This window comes from Helianthus annuus, chromosome 15, assembly GCF_002127325.2.
Source record: "Helianthus annuus cultivar XRQ/B chromosome 15, HanXRQr2.0-SUNRISE, whole genome shotgun sequence".
Classification (NCBI taxonomy): Eukaryota; Viridiplantae; Streptophyta; class Magnoliopsida; order Asterales; family Asteraceae; genus Helianthus; species Helianthus annuus.
Genome location: NC_035447.2, coordinates 85,939,398 through 85,945,126, shown reverse-complemented (window position 1 = coordinate 85,945,126; position 5,729 = coordinate 85,939,398). Strand labels below are relative to the sequence as shown.

General features: G+C 41.2%; 1 non-coding gene across 1 annotated transcript; it reads left to right on the top strand.

Moving 5' to 3' along the window:
- Positions 1 to 591: 591 nt before the first annotated feature.
- Positions 592 to 693, top strand: LOC118487791. The gene has a single exon (XR_004882734.1). It is a non-coding gene; the product is annotated as a small nucleolar RNA R71 (small nucleolar RNA).
- The last annotated feature ends 5,036 nt before the right edge of the window (positions 694 to 5,729 follow it).

The window sequence follows — 5,729 nt, the reverse complement described above, 5'->3', positions numbered from 1 at the left end:
GTGTCGGAGATAAGGCGAGATATAGTATCTTCAAGCCTTTCTCGTCCACCATGTTGTTGAGGGAAATTTTGTGACTCATTTGTTGGTTGTTGAAAGTTTGTTCGTTGATTTTGTTGGTTACTACTATTGCCGGGTTCTCTCCAACCAAGGTTAGGGTGGTTTCGCCATCCTTGGTTGTAGGTGCCCGTTGGAGGACCCGACGGCCTAGGTCTACTATCAATGTAGTTTACCGATTCTGTTTGATCATCTGTTTCTTTCATACAACTCCAATTTTCATGTGGCCTACCACACCCTTCACAAGCCATAACCGAGACTGTTTTTGTCATCTCTAACTTTTTAATTTTAGAAGAAAGGGCCTCGATTTGGGCTTGTAAAGAGGTGCTTTCATCAACCTTATGGGCACCCGGGGCAATAGATTTATTGCCTAGGGGAGTGTGCCACTGGAAATTGGTTTGAGCAATTTCCTTAATTTGATTATATATTTCATGCGGGCGGCGATTACCTAAAAGTCCCCTGGAGCTAGAGTCAAGTGTTTGTCTTGTGTGTGGCAACAACCCATTATAGAAAGTGGATACTTGTTGCCATATCGCAAGACCTTGATGAGGACACTTTCGCAATAGCTCCTTGAACCTTTCCCAAGTTTCATATAAGGATTCCCCGTCCTCTTGTGAATAGGTATTAATTTCAGTCATTAATTTAGCCATTTTAGCGGGAGGGAAATACTTATATAGAAATTTTTGGGCTAGTTCATCCCAGGTGTTTACCGATCCAGCTGGGAGGGCGTTAAGCCAAGCCTTTGCTCGGTCTTTTAGTGAAAAAGGAAACATTCGTCGGCGGATGGCGTCATTTGATGCTCCATTGATTCGAAAGGTATCACATATTTCTAAGAAATTAGTAATATGTAGATGGGGATACTCGTTCGCAAGCCCATGGAAGGTTGCAGAGTTTTGAAGCATCTGTATCAAATGCGGCCGAAGTTCGAAGTTATTGGCTTCAACATTCGGTGCATTGATAGCGGCGCCGAGATTACCTACAGTGGGACGTAGATAATCCATGAGGGTACGTTGGTCCGCTATTGGAAGTGGGTTCCCCGAAACCTTCTCATGGTTTTTAGCTTTTAGTCTTTTTCTAAGAAAGCGTTCGGGATCTTCTAGAGGTTCTTTTATGTCTTTATTAGAAGTGGAGCTCATACACTACGTAGAGGTGGCGTCTGGTTCCAAGTCCTGCAACAAAAACAGAAAAGAATGTTGGTCTGAAGGTTCACCACGGCCCCGTGCTCAGTGAACACGGCCTGTGGTTGGAGTTATAGTGATTGTTTTCCGGATCCCTGTTACTGGAGAGTTGGACACGGCCCCGTGTTGCACCGACACGGCCCTGTGGTCAGCCTTCTGTAACTCGGAAAACTAAAAACTGCCAGTAACACTGCTGGGCACGGCTCGTGTCCGACCAGGCACGGCCCGTGCTGAGCTCTGCAGAAGCTGAAAAACTAGAAAAATCCTAAAAAAATAAAAAGAAAATAAAAAATGATTAGGCCGTTGATTCCTAACTTTCTTAAAATCCTTATGTCCCCGGCAGCGGCGCCAAAAAACTTGATGTGCGTAAGTGTGTATATGTTTTAGGTATATATTTTAAGCCTTTTTTACACTTTTTAGCCAAGTTTTAAATTTATAAAACACGATATTTACTAACACTAAACACACATATGGGCAAGTACACCCATCGTGGACGTAGTATAGTGTTGGTAAGATACCGAGGTCGTCCAAGGACACAAGAGCTTTTAGTACCGGTTTATCATCAACGTCTAATCAAATCAAAATGTTAGAAAAGATTTTAATACTAAGAAAATAAAACTAACTAAATGCTGAAAAATAAAAATAAAAATAAAAACAGATAGACAAGATGAATCACTTGGATCCGACTCGTGTATAGTGTAACCTTTGATTATTTTCGCATTTTTACACTTGTTTAAGAGATTATCTTAGTTATTGTAGTAGGCCCCTCTTTTGAATGTGACGTTACCTTCAACCCAGTAGTTTGAGTCAGCAAGGATACAATCCTAAAGGGTCGGATTATTGAAAGATAATTAATTGAGTTATTAATGCAAATTATGGTAGGCCCCTCTTTTGAAGGTGACGTTACCCTCGACTAAGTAGTCTGCGTCAGCAGGGATACAGTCCTAAGTAGCCGGGTTATAGTATTAATAGTAGTTTAACTTATGAGGGGGTCAAAGAGTTTGGAACCCCGCCATCCAATACCTTTGGGTATTGAAGGAGGTCCTGCTAAATTTGACCCAGGTCCCTTGCAGGACCTCTAAACACTGAACAAGGGCAAGACTCTTACAAACCGTTCCATTAACCCCCGACCAGGTAGCCAACATACCTCCATATAGACCGTGGAGATATGAATGGTGAAAATCTTTTATTTTATATAGACAGTAAAATAACGTCAAGACACCACGGACAAACGATAAGGAAGAATCACCTTCAACATAAGAAACTAGTTATTAAAGTCATTAATACAAAACCAAATAAAAAGTGCAAAAGATTGAAAATAAAAAGTATTACACTAGACACTTGTCTTCACCAAGTGATGTAAGAGACTTAGGCAAACATGGCCTTGATTGTCAAGAAGTCTTACAATCAATCTTGGATCCCGAGACGACTCACACACTCTATGATGGACAATGGATGATGGTGGTGGATGATGGTGTTGTGATGGTGGTGGGTGGTGGGTGAAGTGTGAGAGAGGTGGTGTGCCAAGGGATGAGTTGAAATGGCTCCAAGCACTCCTATTTATAGGCTGAACAGAAGCCTGGGCACGGCCCCATGTCCGTCTGACACTCTCTCTCTTCATTAATTGTAATTCGCAATTACAATAAATGCGCCTGCAGTACTCTGACCACGCCCCCGTGTCCGCTGGGCACGGCCCCATGGTGGGCAATAGAAGCTTCTATAGGTTTGTCTTTTCTGCTGCTTCTTAGGCACGGCCCCGTGCTCGCTGAGCACGGGGCGTGTTCAGTCTTCTGTCTTCTTTGTTTTGCTTGGGAGGATGTTGTCGAGGGGTCGGGCAATCCACTTTTGTCCCTTTTCTTGTATTTATGTTAGATTTTGTTGTCTTTTTGCTTCTTTTGTTAATTTGAGCTCATTTAATCCTGAAAATACAAAAGGAAGACAAAAGCACACTTTTTCCAACACTAGTACTAAAAAAGGTTAGTTTTATGCCACAATTGATATAATTTATATGTTGCATTTTGCGCGTATCAGTGGTATTCACTTTTGATAAATTTTGTTCTTACCTTATTCTTTCTAAAACTATAGTCTATACAGATCATGCAGCCATCCGATACCTCTTCAAGAAACAAGATGCAAAACCCCGTTTGATCAGGTGGATTCTACTCCTCCAAGAATTTGATATTGAAATCAAAGACAAAAGAGGGGCAGAAAACACAGCAGCAGATCATCTTTCGCGCCTAGAAGACCCAGCTTTGGAGGCAACCAGGGATGAGCAAATCAACGAAAAATTTCCAACAGAGTCCCTGGAAATGGCGGAATGTAGACAAGAACCATGGTATGCCGACTACGCTAACTACTTAGCTAGCGGTATAGTCACCAAAGGATGGCCACATTACCAAAGAAAGAAATTCTTTGCTGATGTAAAGCATTACTTTTGGGAAGACCCTTATCTTTTCAAAATATGTGCCGACCAACTCATCCGAAGGTGCGTACATGGCAGCGAAGCACGAAGAATTCTCCGCCATTGTCATGAAGGTCCATATGGAGGACATCATGGTGCCGCTAGTACCGCACGGAAGATATTTGATTCAGGATTTTATTGGCCGACCATTTATAAAGATGCGCAAAGTCTTATCAAGACATGTGATGCTTGCCAAAGATCAGGATATATTTCTTCCAAAAACGAAATGCCACAAAATGGCATTCTCGTTTGTGAAATTTTTGATGTGTGGGGACTCGATTTCATGGGACCTTTCCCACCGTCAAAAGGAAACAAATATATACTTGTGGCAGTCGATTACTTGTCTAAATGGGCCGAGGCCGAGGCACTTCCAAAAAATGATGGAAGAGTAGTGGTAAGATTTCTGAAAAAATTATTCTCTCGTTTTGGAACACCTAAAGCATTAATAAGTGATAAAGGTACCCATTTTTGCAATCATCAACTCGAAAAAATCTTAACAAGATATGAGGTCTATCACCGGGTCTCAACAGCATATCACCCTCAAACAAACGGACATGCCGAAGTGACTAATAGAGGTTTAAAACGAATACTTGAAAAAACTGTAGGTTTAAATAAAAAGGAATGGGCCGATAAATTAGATGATGCTTTATGGGCTTTTCGAACTGCTTATAAAACCACTATAGGCACAACCCCATATAAGCTCGTCTATGGAAAAAGTTGTCATTTGCCAGTAGAAATAGCCCACAAGGCCTACTGGGCAATAAAAAATGTAAACTTAGATTTAGAAATTGCAAGCAAAAATCGATTTTGTCAAATAAATGAATTAGACGAATTAAGGAATTATGCATACTTTAACTCGGAAATTTATAAGGAAAGAATGAAAAATTTACACGACAAATACATTAAACCTAATGAATTTCGAGTGGGAGATCAGGTTCTATTGTTTAATTCATGACTTCGATTATTTCCATAAACTAAAATCTAGGTGGTCAGGACCTTTTTCCATCACCCATATTTTTCCTCACGGTGCAGTAGAAATCAAATCTCGGAATGGAATTCCATTCAAAGTCAATGGCCAACGGCTAAAACTCTATCAAGGATCCATTGAGGATGAAGAGGAAGAGATCTCGCTCCAAATGGTCGATGAGTAAAGGCATCAACCTCATACCTGGTATGTTACGAACAAGCGGGTAAACATCGAAATCGGTAAGTCTTCTAACCAAGTTTTTGGGAAAACAGGGCACTCACACGAGCACTAAAAAAAATTTCAAAAACTTTGCTCGACATGGGGTCGTGTCCGCACAACTGTCGGGATAAAACCTTCTTTTCATATCAGTTACACCATTCCACACGCCCCGTTTCCCCGAAAAACGCTCTGGTTCAGGCGATTTTCCGCAGATTTTCGACGTCTCCTCTCATTCTAACAACATCAAGGTATGATTTTGTCATCACTAGTAGTTAGATTAGTTACTTGCATGTAGTTAAAACATCACAAATTTGGGGAAAAATCTAGGGTTCTTGAAATTCATCCGGATCAAACCTCAAATTTTTGCAATAACCTGTTAGCATTAGTTTAAATTAGTGTAATGGGAAGTAAATACACTTGTATTGTTGATAGATTTGCCCGATTTCTCATGAAAACCCCAAACCCTTGTTTTTGAACCGAAAAAGATGAAATTGAAAGGGTAAACGGTTTGTTTTGGGAAAACGGCACTTGGGGATTTATTTTCGGGGGAAACCGCACCTACTTGGCCAAAAATTTTTAGATTTTCGGGACCGGGTCGAAAAATGCAATTTTTGAGTAACAGACGCCTGGACACGGGGTCGTGTCCGCTGAGCACGGGGCCGCCGTCCAGCTCACTGTTTGCAGTTTCTTCCGAAAATCTCACTGTTTCATGCTAACTTTTGGTGTATTCTTTCAGATGTCGAAGAAGTTCACAAGATTTAACGCAAATGAGCTCGATGCCTAGGGCCAGATATGACACACTTCAAACAAGACCCGAAGAATACCCAAGGCAAGCATGCACGGACCTCTT